Genomic DNA, 22342 nt, shown 5'->3' with positions numbered 1-22342 from the left:
TTTTTACTTAAACAATTTTTCTACTTTTACTCCACCCACATCCCTACTTTTAGACGTACATGGAATCATTCCTTTCTGAGCCTTGTGGGAATAGAAAGATTCTATGTGTTAAGTTGCGTTTCTTCTTGGCTTTCCCCTACTGCCAGCTTAGGACTCAGCTCCTTCAAATCTACCAAATATTTGGCCATTCCTTGGCTTTCTAGTGTCTATTTTTAATATTATCTTCTCTCTCAACTTCTTTGTCATTATTATTTTTTGTCACTAAAGAAAAACATTTTATTGCAATTTTAGTAAGCTTTAGGGTTAGGATAGAGGTAAAAGTATATGTTCATTTCTTCCATCTTCATCTTAGAGGTAACTGCTTCTTAATGGTGGGATCAGAGAAGCATAGAGTTTAACTAAACTTGTCTTGCTTATGCATTTTTTTGTACATGGGGCAGGATCAGAGGAGGCATTCTCACAGGATTATTTGTTTCATAGGATTCATCACAAATTTATCAAGAGCACACAAGTAACTTTATGAGCTTTATGCAATAGATTTGGATTCTGTTTTTCAGTTCTCTTCCATGTATTTATCTGCCCTCATTGAAACAACTCTGTGAAATAGACAAGGCAAGTGTTACTATTCTCATTTGACAACAGAGGAAAGTAAAGCTCATAGGGATTGAATGACTTATCCCAAGTCTTGGACTACCATAGCTGATGCTTTTCCTTTGGTCCATGCTTTTTCCAAGTGTCAATATCCATTTTCTGCAAAGTTCCCAGATTGGCCCATGATGGTCTACACTGGGACCAGCTGTGGTAGATTAAAGAATCAAAAGATTCCTGGACCCCAACTCCAGGAGATTATGATTTGCATGTAAGGTTTGGAGTGTGAACCAAGTATCTATTTTAAAATAACCCCCTAAAAAATAAAATAAAATAACCCCCTAGATGATACTGGCATGTAGATTGATGGGGAACCATTGCCCTAAGGGACCTGGAAGTGGTCTGGTGGGGTCCCCTAGGCTTCAAGTCATAGATAATTAAATGCCAATTTCCAGAAAGTAACAATTTAGCCATCCAGATAGCAGTCATTCCAGGATGCCACAGTCAAAGCTAATAGCTTCTTCCCTTCCTCTCCTCCCTGTGGCCCTCTGTAGAGCTCACTTCTGCCCTCATTACCTGTCCTGCCCATTCACATAATGGAGACTCCCTTGCCAGCTCCCTCCAGTGCTCCATTTCAGCTTGTGAGACTTCAGGGACTCAACTCCCTGAAAAAATTAAATTGAAAAACTTCCTCCCTGATAACTTAGGACCTCTTGTGGAACTCAGCTCTCTTAGGAACCAGAAGGCAAGAATAATAAAGCGCTCTGCTCATTATCTGATTGGCAGCCCCACAAATGTTATCTCCAGCTCTCAGGTGGCTTCCAAGCTGGAAAATATAAAATCCAAGTTCCTTTGGATCAGAGAGGGAGCATCTTGGCATCAAAATGCACGTATATGCATATGAATGCACAGTAATGCACAGTAGGAGAGGTCTCTCTTCCAGACCCTGAAGGTCCCTGAGCTGAAGAAGTTCAAAGAATGACAGACAAAAGGAAGGAGTATATCACAAGAGGCTCAGCGGTCGATTCAGCGCGGAGTGAAAGAGAAGACAGAGCCCATTGGCAGGCCAAGGAGAGCACCATGGGCATCTCAGCCAGGGAGACGGAGTACCCTTCTGGGAAAGAGTTGCCTGAAGGAAGGAATTGGGTGCACGCATATTGTGTGTGCATTTAGTCACTCAGTCCTGTCCAGCTGTTTGTGATCCCGTAGACTATAGCCTGCCAGTCTCCTCTGTCCAGGGATTCTCCAGGCAAGAATACTAGAGTGGTTAGCTGTTCCCTTCTCCAGGGGATCTTCCTGACCCAGGGATCGAACCCTGGTCTCCTGTATCATTGGTGGATTCTATACCATCTGAGCCACCAGAGTAAGAATATGTAAGACTTAGCCATTTGAGTGGAGGAACAGTTTTGACTCTAGGGTAAAGTCTTTACAGTGAACCAGATAGGCATGCCCAGCCTATCTGTCACTTCCAAAACCCTTTTTAAGGGGTTCCTTCTACATATATCATTTTGTTGGTAGCATGAACCCAAACTCCTGGCCCAGCAAATGGCTTGGAAGGCAAAGCTGACCCAGAGGTGGTCAATAGAGGCTAAGGGACTATATGAGCCAGCCTGGAACAAGAGCACTTGAACAAGGGCAATTAAGTCCATCTGATTCTTCAAGGAATGTGCTTAATTTATTCATCAAATACTCACTGAGTGCCAACTGTGTGTAGATGCCTTATTTTTAAATTTATTTAACAAATGCTTCTACTGAACATAGTCTGTGCCAGACACTAATACAAGTACTTTACAAGTATTTAATCTATTTAATTCTTAAAACAACCCAATAAATGCATTGCTATTTTTGTCCGCATTTTGAAGGTTAGAAAAAAGCAAGGCACAGAATGCCTAAGTAACTTGCCCCTAGGCTACACATTTATGAAGTGGTAGAGCTGCTTTTTTAAGTACTAGAGACAAACAAGAAAACCCAAAATCCATGTCCTCATAAAACTTATTTTCTAGTAATGATTTTGGTCTGGACCCTTGCAGAGAATCAGTGGTATTGGGAGCAGAAGCTAATAAAAATCATAGGCCAACAGCAAAGACAGAATGGCAGCAGAGGAAGGGTCAGGGAGCTGCTTGCTGATGAGAGAAAAAGTGAGGAAGGCAAACTGAACTGAGGGTGGGGGCACAATACGATAATCAGGTCCCAGGAAAAACATTTCTGTTGCCAGTCACATTCATTTCCATGAGGCCAGATTCTTCCTGGAGCCCTGTGAGGCCCAGCCCCATGACTGAGTTTTGCATCTTCTTATCCCTGCAATGAGGTCGCCAGTGCTGAAGTAATATGAGTGAATTTTTGTTCTTCACATCCTTCAGAGTCTCCAACAGCCAGCCTTGTGGCACCGTAGCCCCTCATGAGAGCAAGGACTGTTATGAACAAAACCCAAAAAGGCAGTGTATACAGAAATAGTGTCCTTGGGAGGTTAAGAGCATGAAGTTGCACTACTCTGGGGACCAGAGAGCCACAAAAGGAGGGATGAAGGGCAGGATAACAGTTGCTCCTGCTTTGGAGAAGTGCAGGGCTGGAGCAGGGTGTTGGTGGGAGTCACCCTCAGCTAAGAATGGCGGTGTCTGTCCTGGCCCTGAGATCCCCAACTTCGGCCAGTGCTGGGGCCAGCAGCACCTCACTCCATCTTTAGCATTACAACAGTGGCAGCGTCCACACTGCTTTCTGGGTATGATGTGGGACAGCTTCGGCATCATCAGTAGCTACAGAAACCTGCAGGCGGTGACACCTGAGGAACTGATATTCCTAAGGAGAAGAAACAGAACAAACGACAGTCACCATGGGACACCAGGAAGCTTTATTTACGAGTGCATCTGAGATATCCCTTGGGACTCTCACTGGAACACTGCAATAGCATCTTGTAGTTAAAAGTAATACCAGTTTTACTTTTTTCATTGAGAATCCATTTAAACCTTCAAGCTGATGAGACCATGGCAAAATGAGTAATTTTTTTTTTTTTTCCCCTGGTCTCCTCTCAGTCAGAGCTATTCTATACAGGGAAGGCTCTGTTTACCAAGGCTGTGCCAAATTTCATTTGTCTTTATTCTCACCTCCGCTGTTACTCAGGAAGCCACATTCTAGCATTGAGTCAACAGTGATGCTGGAAGGGAACACTCAGCAGGAAGCTTCAGCAGCTCTGATGCAGGTCGGAACACTTTCCTGGCAATGGCTGGCTCACTGGAATGTGCTCCATTAGGCAGAAGAGCCGCAGTAGTTGTAGAATCATAAGCACTTCAGAGCTGGAAAGGTCCATGGGGATGGCCTAATTCCCTCACATCACAGATGGGGGAACTGATGAGAATTTTATGTGACCCTCTGCAGGAGTTTCACATTGTGCTGCTCTTCCCCAATATCAAGACTTACCAGCTGCTGTCACTCTCCCCAAGAAGAGTGCCAACCCTTCCACCCCCCTGAGTGAATTAGCCTTGTGATCTCATCTCTTTCTTCCAGTTAAGTAGGGTAATACCTGGAAAGCCTATGTATACCAATATGAATTAGAGGTGTTGATGGTCTTCAACACATCAAGGTCCCAGAAGCTGGAAGACTGACGATCAAGATGAAGATGATGATGTTGATGATGGTAAAGAAGATCAGTAATAGCAGCAGCAGTTCCCACTTTTTGAGCAGGGCAATATGCCAAATACCTTATATACATTCACGCCACACTTAGCAGCACTCTTTTTACTATTATTATTTTTTTAAATTTTGGCTGTGTTGGGTCTTCACTGTGGCAGACAGGCTCTTTGTGGTGGTGCCAGGGCTTCTCGTAGGGCTCGTCACACACGGAGAGTCACACATGGAGAGTCCATGGGCTCACTAGTTGTGGCATGCAGGCTCTAGAGTGCATAGCTCTCTAGTTGCGGCTCAGGCTTAGTTGCCCCACGGCATGCGCGATCTTAGTTCCCCAAACAGGGATCACACCTGCATCCCTCGCCTACCAGGGAAGTCCCACCATCAGTCTCAAAAAATGGATTTTATTATTCTCGTTGTACTGATGGAGAAACTGAGGTCCAAATGTCAAGAGATACATACCAAGTCACAAAGTTATTAAGGCGCAGAGGGAAGATCTGTACTCATATCATCTCTCCTTGCCTTTGGTTAGACACTGCTCAATAATAACCTCTTTCCTACCTCAGAAGGGAAGGGAGTTCAGATGTGCAAGGGACTGTTCCTCATCGAGCTAGAAGACTGTTTTCTCCCTTAGTTCTCTGTGACTGGTTCCCACTGCCCTTTCTATTGCCTGGGGGGGAAACTTGGCAAGTCAAAATTATACTTGATAGCCATCCGTATGTCTTCTTTGGAGAAATGTCTATTTAGTTCTTTGGCCCATTTTTTGATTGGGTCGTTTATTTTTCTGGAATTGAGCTGCATAAGTTGCTTGTATATTTTTGAGATTAGTTGTTTGTCAGTTGCTTCATTTGCTATTATTTTCTCCCATTCAGAAGGCTGTCTTTTCACCTTGCTTATATTTTCCTTTTTTGTGCAGAAGCTTTTAATTTTAATTAGATCCCATTTGTTTATTTTTGCTTTTATTTCCAGAATTCTGGGAGGTGGATCATAGAGGATCCTGCTGTGATTTATGTCTGAGAGTGTTTTGCCTATGTTCTCCTCTAGGAGTTTTATAGTTCCTGATCTTACATTTAGATCTTTAATCCATTTTGAGTTTATTTTTGTGTGCGGTGTTAGGAAGTGATCTAGTTTCATTCTTTTACAAGTGGTTGACCAGTTTTCCCAGCACCACTTGTTAAAGAGATTGTCTTTACTCCATTGTATATTCTTGCCTCCTTTGTCAAAGATAAGGTGTCCATATGTGTGTGGATTTATCTCTGGGCTTTCTATTTTGTTCCATTGATCTATATGTCTGTCTTTGTGCCAGTACCATACTGTCTTGATGACTGTGGCTTTGTAGTAGAGCCTGAACACATGAAAAGATGCTCAACTTCACTCATTATTAGAGAAATGCAAATCAAAACCACAATGAGGTACCACTTCACACCAGTCAGAATGGCTGCGATCCAAAAATCTGCAAGCAATAAATGCTAGAGAGGCTGTGGAGAAAAGGGAACCCTCCTACACTGTTGGTGGGAATGCAAACTAGTACAGCCACTATGGAGAACAGTGTGGAGATTCCTTAAAAAATTGCAAATAGAACTACCTTATGACCCAGCAATCCCACTTCTGGGCATACACACTGAGGAAACCAGAATTGAAAGAGACACATGTACCCCAATGTTCATCGCAGCACTGTTTACAATAGCCAGGACATGGAAACAACCTAGATGTCCATCAGCAGATGAATGGATAAGAAAGCTGTGGTACATATACACAATGGAGTATTACTCAGCCGTAAAAAAGAATTCATTTGAATCAGTTCTGATGAGATGGATGAAACTGGAGCCAATTATACAGAGTGAAGTAAGCCAGAAAGAAAAACACCAATACAGTATACTAACACATATATATGGAATTTAGGAAGATGGCAATGACGACCCTGTATGCAAGACAGGGAAAGAGACACAGATGTGTATAACGGACTTTTGGACTCAGAGGGAGAGGGAGAGGGTGGGATGATTTGGGAGAATGACATTCTAACATGTATACTATCATGTAAGAATTGAATCGCCAGTCTATGTCTGACGCAGGATGCAGTATGCTTGGGGCTGGTGCATGGGGATGACCCAGAGAGATGTTATGGGGAGGGAGGTGGGAGGGGGGTTCATGTTTGGGAACGCATGTAAGAATTAAAGATTTTAAAATTTAAAAAATAAAAAACTTAAAAAAATAAACAAAACAAACAAACAAACAAAAAAACAAATAAAAGAAAATTTAAAAAAAAATTATACTTGAATTCCAAAAATATTAGTGTCTTATTCAGTGAGGAGAGAAAACCAGGAGGCAGAGGAGGCTTAGAGAGTCCATCTAGAGGAAAATCAAGTCAAACACTTTCTCATCCTATTCATTTTCTAACCTATTTAAATAGGATTCTAATTGCATAAAACAACTAATTTTGTTCATTATGTTTCAATTAAATTCATCTGAAACTCAGGATAGTGGCACTGTCGTTGAACGGCCGTATTAAAGATGAAACATAATCTCTCTTGACTCCATTTCCTTTGACAAAATAAAGTTCAGCTACTAATGAGCTTACAATAAAAGGTCTCTTTTATAAATGGCAACAAAGGGTGCGAATTTATGAATAGCAGTTTTTATTATCATCAACAGTCATTTCCTTTGTTACCAAAATATACAGAAATTATTATGGGGTCCTTTTATTCATTGTGGCTTTGATTTGGGGAGCAGGGGAAGCTAGAGATAGTTTCATAATCATATCACATTAAAGTCACACATGGAGAGTCCATAGGGGATGGCCCCAAAGCCTTGATGCAGGGCATTCTATGGACTAAGCAGACATTTCAATTTCCAGCTTTGTGGGCTTCAATCTCTACCCTAGAGCCCAAATCTCTGTTTCAGGGTAAACAAGAAATGCTTCTACCTACACAGCCTGTTCATGCCATTTCGTGGCCTCAAGGAAGAATTGGTTTATTCTCTTTTGAATCATGGAGGCAAGGAATAGTCCATCTAGGTAGCATGAGCTGGCCTTGGCGAACGAGCTTTCCCACCTTCTGGTGACACCTGGCCCTTTCCATGAATAGCTAGAATGGCATGAGGCCACCGTTTCTTCCTCAGGGCCCTGCTGTGCTCACAGTTAGCCACAGTTGGCAGAGTGTCTTTCCCTGGTAAGCAATACTGTGACTTTCAAGCCTGGTGATGTTAATTCAGTGCCCAAGCTAAGAAAAATGTCATCAATCCCTAGCCCAGTGAGAGCACACGTCAGAGTGGCATTCAATCAGGCTCAGTGAGGGCCTGTGACATGCAGAGCATCATAGGGAATATGGAAATAAGTAAGGCCTTGTACGTAGTGAGTACTACCCAGTGAGCAGTGGCTATAAAATAAGTGGGCCACTCAGATGGTATAGAATCTGCCTGCAATGCAGGAGACACAGGTTCGATCCCTGGGTCAGGAGGATCCCCTGGAGAAGGGAATGGCAACCCACTCTAGTATTCTTGCCTGGAGAATCCCATGGACAAAGAAGCCCAGTGGGCTACAGTCCATGGGGTCACAAAGAGTTGAACATGAATGAGCAACTTAACACACTCCCTTATCCAAAATTCTTGGGGCTAGATTTACTGTGCATAAGAGCAGAATTTTCAGGATTTTCAGAAAGGCAATTTCATGCCAATTATCATATACTGCCTAACACCCAATGCAAAATTTCTACTGTGATATGTTTGAATATTCACACCAAATGAGTTAAAGAATATAAACAACCTCAAATCAGCTCAGGGTAGGTCACATTTGCTTCTAAATAATTTATGAATTATAGGAAGTCTTCTGGGAGCAAAAGAACACTTGCCCAGAGGAGGAGAGCCCCCTGCACCCAGGAGGGAAGGGGGAGAAGACTAGTCCATCCATGGTCCTCCTGGAAGGGAACAGGTGCAGTGCATGAGAGAGGTGACCTCCACTGGGACTCCTACCAGGAGGGTGAGACAGGCCTATCGCTGAGTGTGGTGTCAGGGGTTTATCTGTCCCCAAAGACCTGTTGCAGAAGGGCTGTGCCCTAGCATTCCTGGGGACTGCTGAAGCTGAGGGCCACACTCCCCCAACCCCCAGTCTCCTGGCCCTGATCTTCAAGGGAAGTTCTGCTGGGGAGCCAGGGTGTATCTTCCTACTTTGTCCTCTGCCTTCCACTGAAAGGGTTCACAGCACCACAATCACAAACCTGGTGAATCGACAGGAGGCACGTCTCCATTTGGCCAAGTGTATCAAGTATAATAAATATGTTCGGAAGAATTCTTCAGATTCAATATTTTCTCATGAAAATTTTCCTTATGCCTCTCAGTCTCTAGGAGCTGCAGCAGAAGCAAATGGAGCATTTTTTTTAAGTGCTATAGTATATGAAGGCAAAACTAGTCAATCAAATCTATGTATTTAATTCTAGAACTGGATAGTAGTCATGGCTGCACAGTGTTGTGAATATATATAAACCACTGGATTGTACATTTTAAAAGGGTGAATTTTATGCCATATGGATTATTAAAAAAAAAAAACAAATAAGTTAATTGGGTGAAATGACTTTCACCTCCATCCTAGTCTGAGGACCACACCCTAAATCTCATCAACACAATCTCAACTACAGGAATCTTACACTAATACCTCTGACCACTGAATGCCTCCTCTCACCCTCCCAACTGCTCTATCTGTTTAGTTCCTTCCTTAGTGGTTTAAACAACAAAGTTTCAGCAGGGCTGATCTCTTGAAGTGGTTTAGTTGTTCTTCAGTTGCTACTCTTTGCAACCCCAGGAACTGCAGCCGGCTTCCCTGCCCTTCATTATCTTCCAGAGTTTGTTAAAAATGCCATCCATCTTGCCCTCAATCTTTCCCATCAGGTCTTTTCCAGTGAGTCGGCTCTTCCCATCAGGTGACTAAAGTATTGGAGCGTCAGAATCAGTTCTTCCAATGAATATTCAGGGTTAATCTCCTTTAGGACTGACTGCTTTGATCTCCTTGCTGTCCAAAGGAGTCTCAAGAGTCTTCTCCAGCCCCATACTTGGAAAGCATCAGTACTTTGGCGCTTAGTCTTCTTTACGATCCAGTTCTCAAATCTGTACATGACTACTGAAAAAACTTTAGCTTTGACTATGTAGACCTTTGTCCATCAAGTGATATCTCTAGTTTTTGATATGCTGTCTAGATTTGTAATAGTTTTTCTTCCAAGGAGAAATGTCTTTTAATTTCATGGCTGTAGTCACCATATGCAGTGATTTTAGAGCCCAAGAAAATAAAATCTGCCATTGTTTCCATTTTTTCCCCCTTCTATTTGCTATGAAGTGATGGGAACAGATGCCATGATCTTAGTTTTTTGAATGCTGAGTTTTAAGCCAGCTTTTTCACTCTCCCTTTTCACCTTCATCAAGAGGCTCTTTAGTTCCTCTTTGCTTTTTTTGCCATTATGGTGGTATTATCTGCATATCTGAGGTTGTTATTTCTTCCAACAATCTTGATTCCAGCTTGTGATTCATCCAGCCTGGCATTTCACATACTGTACTCTGCATAGAAGTTAAAGAAGCAGGACTACAATGAACAGCTGTGTTATAGACCTTTCCTAAGTTTGAACCAGTCCAATGTTTCATGTCCAGTTCTGTTGCTTGGTTTCTCAGGAGGCAGGTAAGGTAGTCTCGTATTCCCATTTCTTTTAGAATTTTCCTGTTTGTTGTGATCCATAGTCAAATGCTTTAGCAGAGGTTTCAGAGGAGACTATTTCCTTGCCTTTTCTACCTTCCAAAAGCCATCTGCGATCCTTTCCTTCTGAGTCTGTGATGCTGTCTGTCACCCATTGTGTGGGCCCACAAAATACCCTATTCTTGGCACTGCCATCAGTCCCGCCTCAGCCATGGGAATCCAAGGAATTGGCCCCTATGTCCCTCAGAAAGCCATCAGCCCAGATGCATAGGCACAGATCTGCGTACCAGGTACTAGCAGTCACATAGTCACTCAACTGGACATGTCACGGGAGCTAAACATTTACCAGAGGCCCCAGCCTGGCCTCCCTGGGCACATGGCCCCAGTGTCCACAGCTGCTAACTCCAGACCCACCTCACCTACAGGAACATTAATCTTCTTGGATGTCCCACAGGCACTGAACTTACAAAGGCACTAACAGCATAAATCCACCAACATCACAAAGTCACAAGACAGGGCTCAGATTCAGCCCTGCCTCCACGTTTGGGGCAACTGCTTTCTTGTTCCCAGTAGTTGCAGAGGTGGAGCCCCGCCCACGGTGAGCTTGCTGAGGAGGCGGCGGCTGTGGTGGGGCCCTGGCTCTTCCTTCACATGTGTGTGGTAACAATGGGGCTTCTGTGGTGGACCTGGGCTCCATTTTGCACACTCCTCCCAGTTTTGGCCTGGGCCACACCCTAGTCCCTTCAGGCTGTCTCTGTGCAGCCAACCCCAGCTTTCTCCCATTTGACCACTGAAGCTGTTCAGCACCCAGCTCCCACAAACCAGTAGATAAGCTCTTGCTGATAGATGGCTACTATGTAGCAATACTCAGTGGTTCCTCTCTCAGGAAATGCTCCCAACCCACCTACCGGGACTCTGCAGCTCAGAAACAGATCAGGGGCTTCTACTCCCAACAACTGGGAGCAGATCCTGCCACAGCAGGGCTGTGATGCTAAAGAGGAGGCCCTACTCAACATCCAGTGCAGATTATCAGCACACTCTGAGGACAGTCGAGGCAGTGAGTGCAGGGTAAAGCATGGAGGTGGTCAGAACCAGGTATGCTGGTATCTCTCCATTCTGCCTCCTGCAAGCTACTTGCTATACTCTCCTCCGAAGATCCCTGTCTGTCCCAGCTCATTTCACTACACATGAAGGAGGCTCCTTCATCTGTGAAGGCAAGGGAAGTGAATTAAAAGTTGCTCAGTCATGTCTGACTCTTTGAAACCCCATAGACTGTAGCATGCCAGGCTCCTCTGTCCATGGACTTCTCCAATCCAGAATACTGGAGTGGGCAGCTGTTCCCTTCTCCAGGCAATCTTCTCAATCCAGGGATTGAACCCAGGTCTCCCACATTGAAGGGGGATTCTGTACTGTCTGAGCCACCAGGGAAGCCCAAGGATACTGGAGTGGGTAGACTATCCCATCCCCAGCAGATCTTTCCAACCCAGGAATCATACCGGAGTCTCCTGCATTGCAGGCAGATTCTTTGCCAGCTGAGCTACCAGGGAACCTCTTCTCATTCACAGCTCCCTCCCAGGGGCACAGATCCCATCCTAGTTTTGTTGTTGTTGTTGTTGTTGTTACTTTTATCCTACCCAGTTACATCATGGTCTTTCTCATGTTTTGGTCGTATGAAATCTTCTGCCAGAGTTGCGTGGTTATTCTGTGAGAATTGTTCCATCTGTAAATGTAACTTTAATCTATTTGTTGAAAGAGATGAGCTCCACATCCATCTTTTCTGCCATCTTGATCTCCTCTCACACATTTGAATATTAATAGGTTTGTCATCTGAAACCATGTGAAATGCTCCCATGAACAACACCAGTGTCCTCCTAATGAACAACTATATGATCTGGGATGTAAAACATTTTCTCTCTATTGATCCCTCTGCCTTTTTGGAATACTGTCTTCTGTTGATGTCTGTGACATTACAAATCGTGGTTTCCCATTTCTTGGCCCTTTTCAGTGCTCATTCACAACTCAACTATGTGTAGCTCTTTCCCAGGGTTTTTTATTTCTTTTCACATCTTGCTCTTCTCTCATGCAATATGTTCTCTCCCTGAGTTACTGGACCACCATTCCACTTCTTGTTGTTGTTCAGTCACAGTCGTGTCTGACTCTTTGCAAGCCATGGACTGTAGCACGCCAGCCTTCCCTGTCCTTCACTATCTCCTGGAGCTTTTGCTTAACTCATTTCCACTGAGTCATTGATGCCATCCAATCATCTCGTCCTCTGTCATCCCCTTTTCCTCCTACCTTCAATTTTTTCCAGCATCAGGGTCTTTTCAAATCAATCAGCTCTTCACATCAGGTGGTCAAAATATTGGAGCTTCAACTTCAGTATCAGTCCTTCCAATGAATATTCAGGATTGATTTCCTTTAGGACTGACTGTTTTGATCTCCTTGTAGTCCAAGGGACTCTCAAGAGTCTTCTCCAACACCACAGTTCAAAAGCATCAATTCTTTGGTGCTCAGCCTTCTTTATGGTCCAACTATCACAACCATACATGACTACTGGAAAAACCATAGTTTTGACTAGCCAGACCTTTGTCAGCAAAGTAAAGTCTCTGCTTTTAATACACTGTCTAGGTTTGTCATAGCTTTCTTCCAAGGAGCAAGCATCTTTTTATTTCATGGCTGCAGTACCATCCACAGTGATTTTTGGAGTCCAAGAAAATAAAGTCTCTCACTGTTTCCATTGTTTCCCCATCAATTTGCCATGAGGTGATGGGACTGGATGCCATGATCTCAGTTTTTTTGAATTCTGAGATTAAGCTAGCTTTTTCACTCACCTCTTTCACCTTCATCAAGGGGCTCTATGGTTCCTCTTTGCTTTCTGCCATTAGGGTGGAGTCATCTGCATATCAGAGGTTATTGATATTTCTGCTGGCAGTCTTGATTCCAGCTTGTGCTTCATCCAGCCCCAGATTTCACATGATGCACTCTACATAAACGTTAAATAAGCAGGGTGACAATATACACAGCCTTGACGTACTCCTTTCCCAATTTTGAACCAGTCCGTTGTTCCATGTCCAGTTGTATCTGTTTCTTCTTGACCAGCCTATAGATTTCTTAGGCGGCAGGTAAGGTGGTCTGGTATTCGCATCTCTTTAAAAATTTTCCACAGTTTATTGTGATCTACACAAAGGCTTTAGCATTGTCAATAAAGCAGAAGTAGATGTTCTTCTAGAATTCTGTTTTTTTTTTCTCTGATCTAATGGATGTTGGCAACTTGATCTCTGGTTCCTCTGCCTTTTTAAAATCCAGCTTGAAAATCTGGAAGTTCTCAGTTCATGTACTGTTGAAGTCTGCCTTGGAGAATTTTGAGCATTACTTTGCTAGTGTGTGAGATGAGTGCAATTGTGTGACAGTTTGAACATTCTTTGGCATTGCCTTTCTTTGGGATTGGAATGAAAACTGACCTTTTCCAGTCCTGTGGCCACTGCTAAGTTTTCCAAATTTGCTGGCATACTGAGTGCAGCACTTTGACAGCATCATGTTTTAGTATTTGAAATAACTCAGCTGGAATTTCATCACCTCCATTAATTTTTTGGTGTGATGCTTCCTAAGGTTCACTTGACTTCACTCTCCAAGATGTGTGGTTCTGGGGGAGTGATCACAACATCATGGCTATTTGGGTCATTAATATTGTTGTTTTTTTTTTTTTTAATAATTCTTCTGTGTATTCTTGCCAGCTGATCTTAATATCTTCTGCATCTGTTAGGCCCATATCATTAGTGTCCTTTATTGTGCCCATCTTTGCATGAAATGTTCCCTAGGTATCTCTAATTTTCTTGAAGAGATCTCTAGTCTTTCCCATTCTATTGTTTTCCTTGATTTCTTTGCATTGTTCACTTAGGAAGGCTTTCTTATCTCTCCTTGCTTTCTTTGGAACTATGCATTCAGATGGGTATATCTTTCCTTTTTGCCTCTGCCTTTTCCTTCTCTTCTTCCTTAGACAACCATTTTGCCTTTCTTTTTCTTGGGGATGGTTTTGATCACTGCCTCCTGTACAATGTTACAAACCTCCATCCAAAGTTCTTCAGACAGTCCGTTTATTAGATCTAATCCCTTGAATCTATTTGTCACTTCCACTGTTTAATCGTAAGGGATTTGATTTAGGTCATACCTGAATGGCCTCATAATTTTCTCTACTTTCTTCAATTTAAGTCTGAGTTTTGCAATAAGGAGTTCATGATCTGAGCCACAGTCAGCTCCCAGTCTTGTTTTTGCTGACTATATACAGCTTCTCCATCTTCGGCTGCAAAGAATATAGTCAATATGATTTTGGTGTTGGCCATCTGGTGATAGCTACATGTAGAGTTGTCTCTTCAGTTGTTGGAAGAGGGTATTTGCTATGATCAGTGAGTTCTCTTGACAAAGCTCTCTTAGCCTTTGCCTTGCTTCATTTTGTACTCCAAGGCTAAACTTGCCTGTTACTCTAGGTATCTGACTTCCTTACTTTTGCATTCCAGTCCCCTATGATGAAAAGGACATCTTTTTTCTTAGGTCTAGGTTTTGTGGGTCTTCATAGAACCATTCAGCTTCAGCTATCTCAACATGAGTGGTTGGGGCATAGACTTGATTATGGTACTGAATGGTTTGCGTTGGAAAGGAACAGAGATCATTCTGTCATTTTTGAGTTTGTATTTTGGACTCTTGTTGACTATGAGAGCTATTCCATTTCTTCTAAGGGATTCTTGCCTGTCAGTAGTAGATGTAATGGTCATCTGAACTAAATTTTCCCATTCTGGTCCATTTTAGTTCATTGATTCCTAAAACGTCGATACTCACTCTTGCCGTCGCCATCTCCTGTTTGACCACTTCCAATTTACCTTGATTCATGGACCTAACATTCCAGGTTTCTGTGCAATATTGTTCTTTACTGCTTCGGACTTTACTTTCACCATCAGATACATCCACGGTGGGGTGTTGTTTCTGCTTTGGCTCAGCCTCTTCATTCCTTCTGGAGCTCGCTCTCCACTCTTCTCCAGTAGCATATTGGGCAACTACCGACCTGGGGAGTTCATCTTTCAGTGTCATACTTTTTGTCTTTCATACTGTTCATGAGGTTACCAAGGCAAGAATGCTTAAGTGGTTTGCCATTCCCTTCTTCAGTGGACCACATTTTGTGAGAACTCTCCACCATAAGCCGTCTGTCACACACGGCATAACTCTTAGTTGCACTGAGTTAGACAAGGTTGCAATCCATGTGATCAGTTTGGTTAGTTTTCTGTGACTGTTGTTTTCATTCTGTCTGCCCTCTGATAGATGAAGGTAAGAGGTTTGTGGAAGCTTCCTGGTGGGAGGGACTGGCTGTGAGTAAAATTGGGTCTTGGTCTGATGGGCAAGGCCATGCTTAGTGAATCTTTAATCCAATTTTCTGCTGATGGGTGGGGCTGTGTTCCCTCCCTGTAGTTTGACCCGAGGCCAAACTATGGTAGGGATAATGGCAGTAATGGGACCTCCATCAAAAGTATGCCAGCACTCTGCACCTCCCAAGACTGTTGTAGCCAGTGCCCCATACCCAGCAGCAGACCACTGTCAGCCCACACCTCCACCAGAGACTCCTGGACATTCAGAGGCAAGTCTCGCTCTGTCTCTTGTGGGGTCACTGCTCCTTTCTCCTGAGTCCTGGTGCCCACAAGGTTTTGTTGTGGCCTCCAAGTCTGTTTCCCTGGAGGTTCTCAGTCCTATTGCTGGGTCCCCAGGTTGGGAAATCTGTTGTGGGCCCTAGAGCTTTTGCAACACTCTGAGAACTTCTTTGGTATAATTGTTCTCTAGTTTGTACGTCATCTACTTGGCAGTTTATAGTGGAGCTAATGGTGACCTCCTCCAAGAGGACTTAAGGCCACAAGCTGCACCTCCAGTTCTGCTGCAGCCAGAGGCCCTGTCCCCAAGGCAGGTCACCGCTGACCCATGCCTCATGCCTCTGCGGGAGACACTCAAAGGCAGATCTGGCTCAATCTCTTGTGGGGAATCACTGCTCCTTTCCCTTGGTCCTTGTGCACCAACATTTTGTTTGGGCCCTCCAAGTGTCTTTGGTAGTCTGAGATTTGATTTAACATGCAACTGCACCCCTCCTACTGTATTGTTGGGGCTTCTCCTTTGCCCTTGGACACAGAGTATCTTTTTATGGTGGGATCCAACATACTCCTGCCAATGGTTGCTTAGCAACTAGTTGTGATTTTGGTGTTCCGGCAGAAGAAGATGAGTGTATATTCTTCTACTCCGCCTACTTGAGAGCACTTCCTGTTGCATTCCACTAGATTTTATTTATTTGAGGCAAGTTTATCAATGTGATACTGTTGTTATTGTCTACTAAAAAAGATGCACAACTTGAGAGCTGCAAGTTAAGTTTTATTTTGTGGCAAAATGAGGACTGAAGCCAGGGAGACAACAAACAGATAGCTCTGAGAGATTGCTCCCAAGAGGTAGTGGTGAAGTCGCTCAGTCATGTCTGACTCTGCAATCCCATGGACTGTAGTCTACCAGGCTTCTCTGTCCATGGGATTTTCCAGGCAAGAGTACTGCCGTGGGGTGCCATTGCCTTCTCCAGGGGATCTTCCTGACCCAGGGATCGAACCCAGGTCTCCTGCATTGCAGGCAAATGCTTTACGCTCTGAGCTGTCAGGTATTGGGGGGTAGGTCAATATATAAGGTTCTGGTGAAGAGGGAGTTCAATGCAATCAAGCACTTACTTTATATGAGGTTTTTCTCCTAGGATCTGATGTCATCATGAATGGATTTAGTGCTGTTTCAGATGAGAAACAGGGATTGGGATCATAAAATGTATTCCTAAAAATATCCAACTACCTAAAGATCTGTCCCACCAGATTCCCAGGAGCACAGAGTGTCTCACTCCACTGTGAACTCCCTCGGAGAGTGTTGAAGGTCAACAGCTACAGCAGCACAGGGTTCAATCTCCACAGAGTTCAGTTCAGTTCATTCGCACAGTCGTGTCCGACTCTTTGCGACCCCATGACTCGCAGCATGCCAGGCCTCCCTGTCCATCACCATCTCCTGGAGTTCACTCAGACTTACGTCCATCGAGTCAGTGATGCCATCCAGTAATCTCATTCTCGGTCGTCCCCTTCTCCTCCTGTCCCCAATCCCTCCCAGCATCAGAATCTTTTCCAATGAGTCAACTCTTCGCATGAGGTGGCCAAAGTACTGGAGTTTCAGCTTTAGCATCATTCCTTCCAAAGAAATCCCAGGGCTGATCTCCTTCAGAATGGACTGGTTGGATCTCCTTGCAGTCCAAGGGACTCTCAAGAGTCTTCTCCAACACCACAGTTCAAAAGCATCAATTCTTCAGCACTCAGCTTTCTATATAGTCCAACTCTCACATCCATAAATGACTACTGGAAAAACCATAGCCTTGACTAGACGGAACTTTGTGGATGAAGTAATGTCTCTGCTTTTGTATATGCTATCTAGGTTGGTCACAACTTTTCTTCCAAGGAGTAACCGTCTTTTAATTTCATGGCTGCAGTCACCATCTGCAGTGATTTTGGAGCCCCCCAAAAATAAAGTCTGACACTGTTTCCACTGTTTCCCCATCTATTTCCCATGAAGTGATGGGACCTGATGCCATGATCTTCGTTTTCTGAATGTTGAGCTTTAGGCCAGCTTTTTCACTCTCCACTTTCACTTTCATCAAGAAGCTTTTTACTTCCTCTTCACTTTCTGCCGTAAGGGTGGTGTCATCTGCATATCTGAGGTTCTTGATATTTCTCCCGGCAATCTTGATTCCAGCTTGTGTTTCTTCCAGTCCAGCATTTCTCATGATGTTCTCTGCATATAAGTTAAATAAGCAGGGTGACAATATACAGCCTTGATGTACTCCTTTTCCTATTTGGAACCAGTCTGTTGTTCCATGTCCAGTTCTGACTGTTGCTTCCTGACCTACATACAGATATGTCAAGAGGCAGGTCAGGTGGTCTGGTATTCCTATCTCTTTCAGAATTTTCCACAGTGTATTGTGATCCACACAGTCAAAGGATTTGGCATCATCAATAAAGCAGAAATAGATGTTTTTCTGGAACTCTCTTGGTTTTTCCATGACCCAGTGGATGTTGGCAATTTGATCTCTGGTTCCTCTGCCTTTTCTAAAACCAGCTTGAACATCTGGAAGTTCACGGTTCACGTATTGCTGAAGCCTGGCTTGGAGAATTTTGAGCATTACTTTACTAGCATGTGAGATGAGTGCAATGGTGTGATAGTTTGAGCATTCTTTGGCATTGTCTTTCTTTGGGATTGGAATGCAAGCTGACCTTTTCCAGTCCTGTGGCCACTGCTGAGTTTTCCAAATTTGCTGGCATATTGAGTGCAGCACTTTCACAGCATCATCTTTCAGGACTTGAAATAGCTCAACTGGAATTCCATCACCTCTACTAGCTTTGTTCATAGTGATGCTTTCTAAGGCCCACTTGACTTCACATTCCAGGATGTCTGGCTCTAGGTGAGTGATCACACCATCGTGATTATCTGGGTCATGAAGATATTTTTGTACAGTTCTTCCGTGTATTCTTGCCACCTCTTCTTAATATCTTCTGCTTCTGTTAGGTCCATACCATTTCTGTCCTTTATCGAGCCCATCTTTGCATGAAATGTTCCCTTGGTATCTCTAATTTTCTTGAAGAGATCTCTAGTCTTTCCCATTCTGTTGTTTTCCTCTATTTCTTTGCATGGATAGCTGTGGAAGGCTTTCTTATCTCTTCTTGCTATTCTCTGGAACTCTGCATTCAGAAGCTTATATCTTTCCCTTTCTCCTTTGCTTTTCGCCTCTCTTCTTTTCACAGCTATTTGTAAGGCCTCCCCAGACAGCCATTTTGCTTTTTTGCATTTCTTTTCCATGGGGATGGTCTTGATCCCTGTCTCCTGTACAATGTCACAAACCTCTGTCCATAGTTCATCAGACACTCTATCTATCAGATCTAGGCCCTTAAATCTATTTCTCACTTCCACTGTATAATCATAAGGGATTTGATTTAGGTCATACCTGAATGGTCTAGCGGTTTTTCCTACTTTCTTCAATTTAAGTCTGAATTTGGCAATAAGGAGTTCATAATCTGAGCCACAGTCAGCTCCTGGTCTTATTTTTGCTCACTGTATAGAGCTTCTCCATCTTTGGCTGCAAAGAATATAATCAGTCTGATTTCGGTGTTGACCATCTGGTGATGTCCATGTGTAGAGTCTTCTCTTGTGTTGTTGGAAGAGGGTGTTTGCTATGACCAGTGCGTTCTCTTGGCAAACTCTATTAGCCTTTGACCTGCTTCATTCCATACTCCAAGGCCAAATTTGCCTGTTTCTCCAGGTGTTTCTTGACTTCCTACTTTTGCATTCCAGTCCCCTATAATGAAAAGGACATGTTTTTGGGGTGTTAGTTCTAAAAGATCTTGTAGGTCTTCATAGAACCATTCAACTTCAGCTTCTTCAGTGTTACTGGTTGGGGCATAGGCTTGGATTACTGTGATATTGAATGGTTTCCCTTGGAAATGAACAGAGATCATTCTGTCATTTTTGAGATTGCATCCAAGTACTGCATTTCGGACTCTTTTGTTGACCATGATGGCTACTCCATTTCTTCTGAGGGATTCCTGCCCGCAGTAGTAGATATAATGGTCATCTGAGTTAAATTTACCCATTCCAGTCCATTTTAGTTTGTTGATTCCTCGAATGTCGACATTCACCCTTGCCATCTCTTGTTTGACCACTTCCAATTTGCCTTGATTCATGGACCTGACATTCCAGGTTCCTATGCAATATTGCTCTTTACAGCATCAGACCTTGCTTCTATCACCAGTCACATCCACAGCTGGGTATTGTTTTTGCTTTGGCTCCATCCCTTCATTCTTTCTGGAGTTATCTCTCCACTGATCTCCAGTAGCACCTACTGACCTGGGGAGTTCCTCTTTCAGTATCCTATCATTTTGCCTTTTCATACTATTCATGGGGTTCTCAAGGCAAGAATACTGAAGTGGTTTGCAATTCCCTTCTCCAGTCAACCACATTCTGTCAGACCTCTCCACCATGACCCACCCGTCTTGTGTTTCCCTGCGGGCATGGCTTAGTTTCATTGAGTTAGACAAGGCTGTGGTCTAGTGTGATTAGATTGACTAGTTTTCTGTGAGTTGGTTTCAGTGTGTCTGCCCTCTGATGCCCTCCTGCAACACCTATCATCCTACTTGGGTTTCTCTTACTACCCTTGTTCTTATTGTTGTTTAGCTGTTCACAAATGCTCTTGGCAAGTGCCAACTTGAGGTTGATATTCAGTCCCTCAGTCAAGTCCAAATCTTTGCCACCCTTGCATTACAGAACACTAGGCATCCCTCTCCTTTACAGTCTCCCAGAGTTTGCTCAAACTCTTGTTCCATTGAGTTGATGATGCCATCCAACATCTCATCCTATGTCACCCCTACCCCCACCCCCCCCACCTTTTCCTCCTGCCCTCAATCTTTACCAGCGTCAGGGGCTTTTCCAATGAGTTAGTTCTTCTCATTAGGTGGCCAAAGCATTGGGAGTTTCAGCTTCAGCCATCAGCATCAGTCCTTCCAACGAATGTTCAAGATTGATTTCCTTTAGGAGTGATTGGTTTGATCTCCTTGGTGTCCAAGAGTCTTCTCCAGCATCACAATTCGAAAGCATCAATTCTTTGGTCCTCAGCCTTTTTTGTGTGTGTCCAACCCTCAAATCCTTAAATGACTACTGGAAAAACCATAGCTTTGACTAGATGGACCTTCATCAGCAAAGGGATGTCTCTGCTTTTTAATACACTGTCTAGGATTGTCACAGCTTTTCTTCCAAGGAGCAAGCATCTTTTAATTTCATGGCTGCAGTCACCATCAGCAATGATTTTGGAGCCTCCAAAGAAATGAAGTCTGTCATTGTTTCCATTCTGTCCCCATCAATTTGTCATGAAGTCAGGGGACCACATACCATGATCTTAGTCATTTGAATATTGAGTTTTAAGCCTGCCTCTTTACTCTCCTCTTTTACCTTCATCAAGAGCCTTGTTAGTTCCTCTTCATTTTCTGTGATTAGGGTGATGTTATCTGCATTTCTAAGTTTATTGATTTTTCTCCAGGCAATATTGACTCCAGCTTATGCTTCATCCAACCTGGCATTTTGCATAATGTACTCTGTATAGAAGTTAAACAAGCATGGTGACAATATACCACCCTGATGTACTCCCTTCCCAATTTTGAACCAGTCCGCTGTTCCATGTCCGGTTTTAACTGCTGCTGCTTGACTTGCATACAGGCTTCTCAGGATGCAGGTGTTGTGGTATTCCCTTTTTGTTTAGAATTTTCCAGTTTGTGTGATCCACACAATCAAAGGCTTTAGAGTAGTCAATTAAGCAGTAGTAGATGTTTTGCTGGAATTCCCTTGCTTTTTCTATGATCCAATGATAATGGCAATTTGATCTCTGGTTCTTCTCCTTTGTCTAAATCCTGCTTGTATATCTGGAAGTTCTTGGTTCATGTATTGTTTAAGCCTTGCTTGAAGGTTTTTCAGCATGACCTTGCTAGCACGTGAAATGAGTGCAGTTGTGTGACAGTTTAAGAATTCTTTCACATTGCCCTTTTTGGGGATTGGAATGAAAACTTTTCTAGTCCTGTGGCCACTGCTGAGTGTTACAAATGTGCTACTATATTGAATGCAGCATTTCAACAGCATTTACTTTTAGAATTTGCAATAGCTCAGCTGGAATTCCATCACCTCCACTAACTTTATTTGTAGTAATGCTTCCTAAGGCCCACTGGACTTCACACTCTAGGATGTCTGGCTGTAGGTGAGTGATCAGAAATTTGTGGTTATCTGGGTCACTGAGACCTTTGTTGTACAGTTCTGTGCATTCTTGCCACCTGTTCTTAGTATCTTCTGCTTCTGTTAGTTCCATACCGTTCTGTCCTTTATAGTGCTCATCTTTGCATGAAATGTTCCCTTGGTATCTCTAATTTTCTTGAAGAGGTCTCTAGTCTTTTCTATTGTTTTTTCTATTTTTTTGTATTGTTCACTTAAGTAGGCTTTTTTATGTCTCTTTGCTGTTCTTTGGAACTCTACATTCAGATGGGCCTATCTTTCCTTTTCTCCTTTGTCTTTCACTTCTCTTCTTTGCTCAGGTATTAGTAAGGCCTCCTCAGACAACCATTTTGCCTTGTTGCATTTCTTTTTCTTGGGGATGATTTTGTTCACTGCCTCTTGTACAGTGTTACAAATCTCCATCCATAGTTCTTCAGGCACTCTGTCAGATCTAATCCCTTGAATTTGTCAGTCTTCCCTACTTTCTTCAATTTAAGCATAAATTTTGGAATAAGGAGTTCATGATCTGAGCCATAATTAGCTTCCAGTCTCGTTTTGGTTAATGATACAGAGCTTCTCCATATTCAGCTGCAAAGAATATATTCAGTCTGATTT

The sequence above is a fragment of the Ovis canadensis genome, chromosome 2 (assembly GCF_042477335.2).
Source record: "Ovis canadensis isolate MfBH-ARS-UI-01 breed Bighorn chromosome 2, ARS-UI_OviCan_v2, whole genome shotgun sequence".
NCBI classification, from domain to species: domain Eukaryota; kingdom Metazoa; phylum Chordata; class Mammalia; order Artiodactyla; family Bovidae; genus Ovis; species Ovis canadensis.
Note: the sequence above shows the minus strand (reverse complement) of the source record.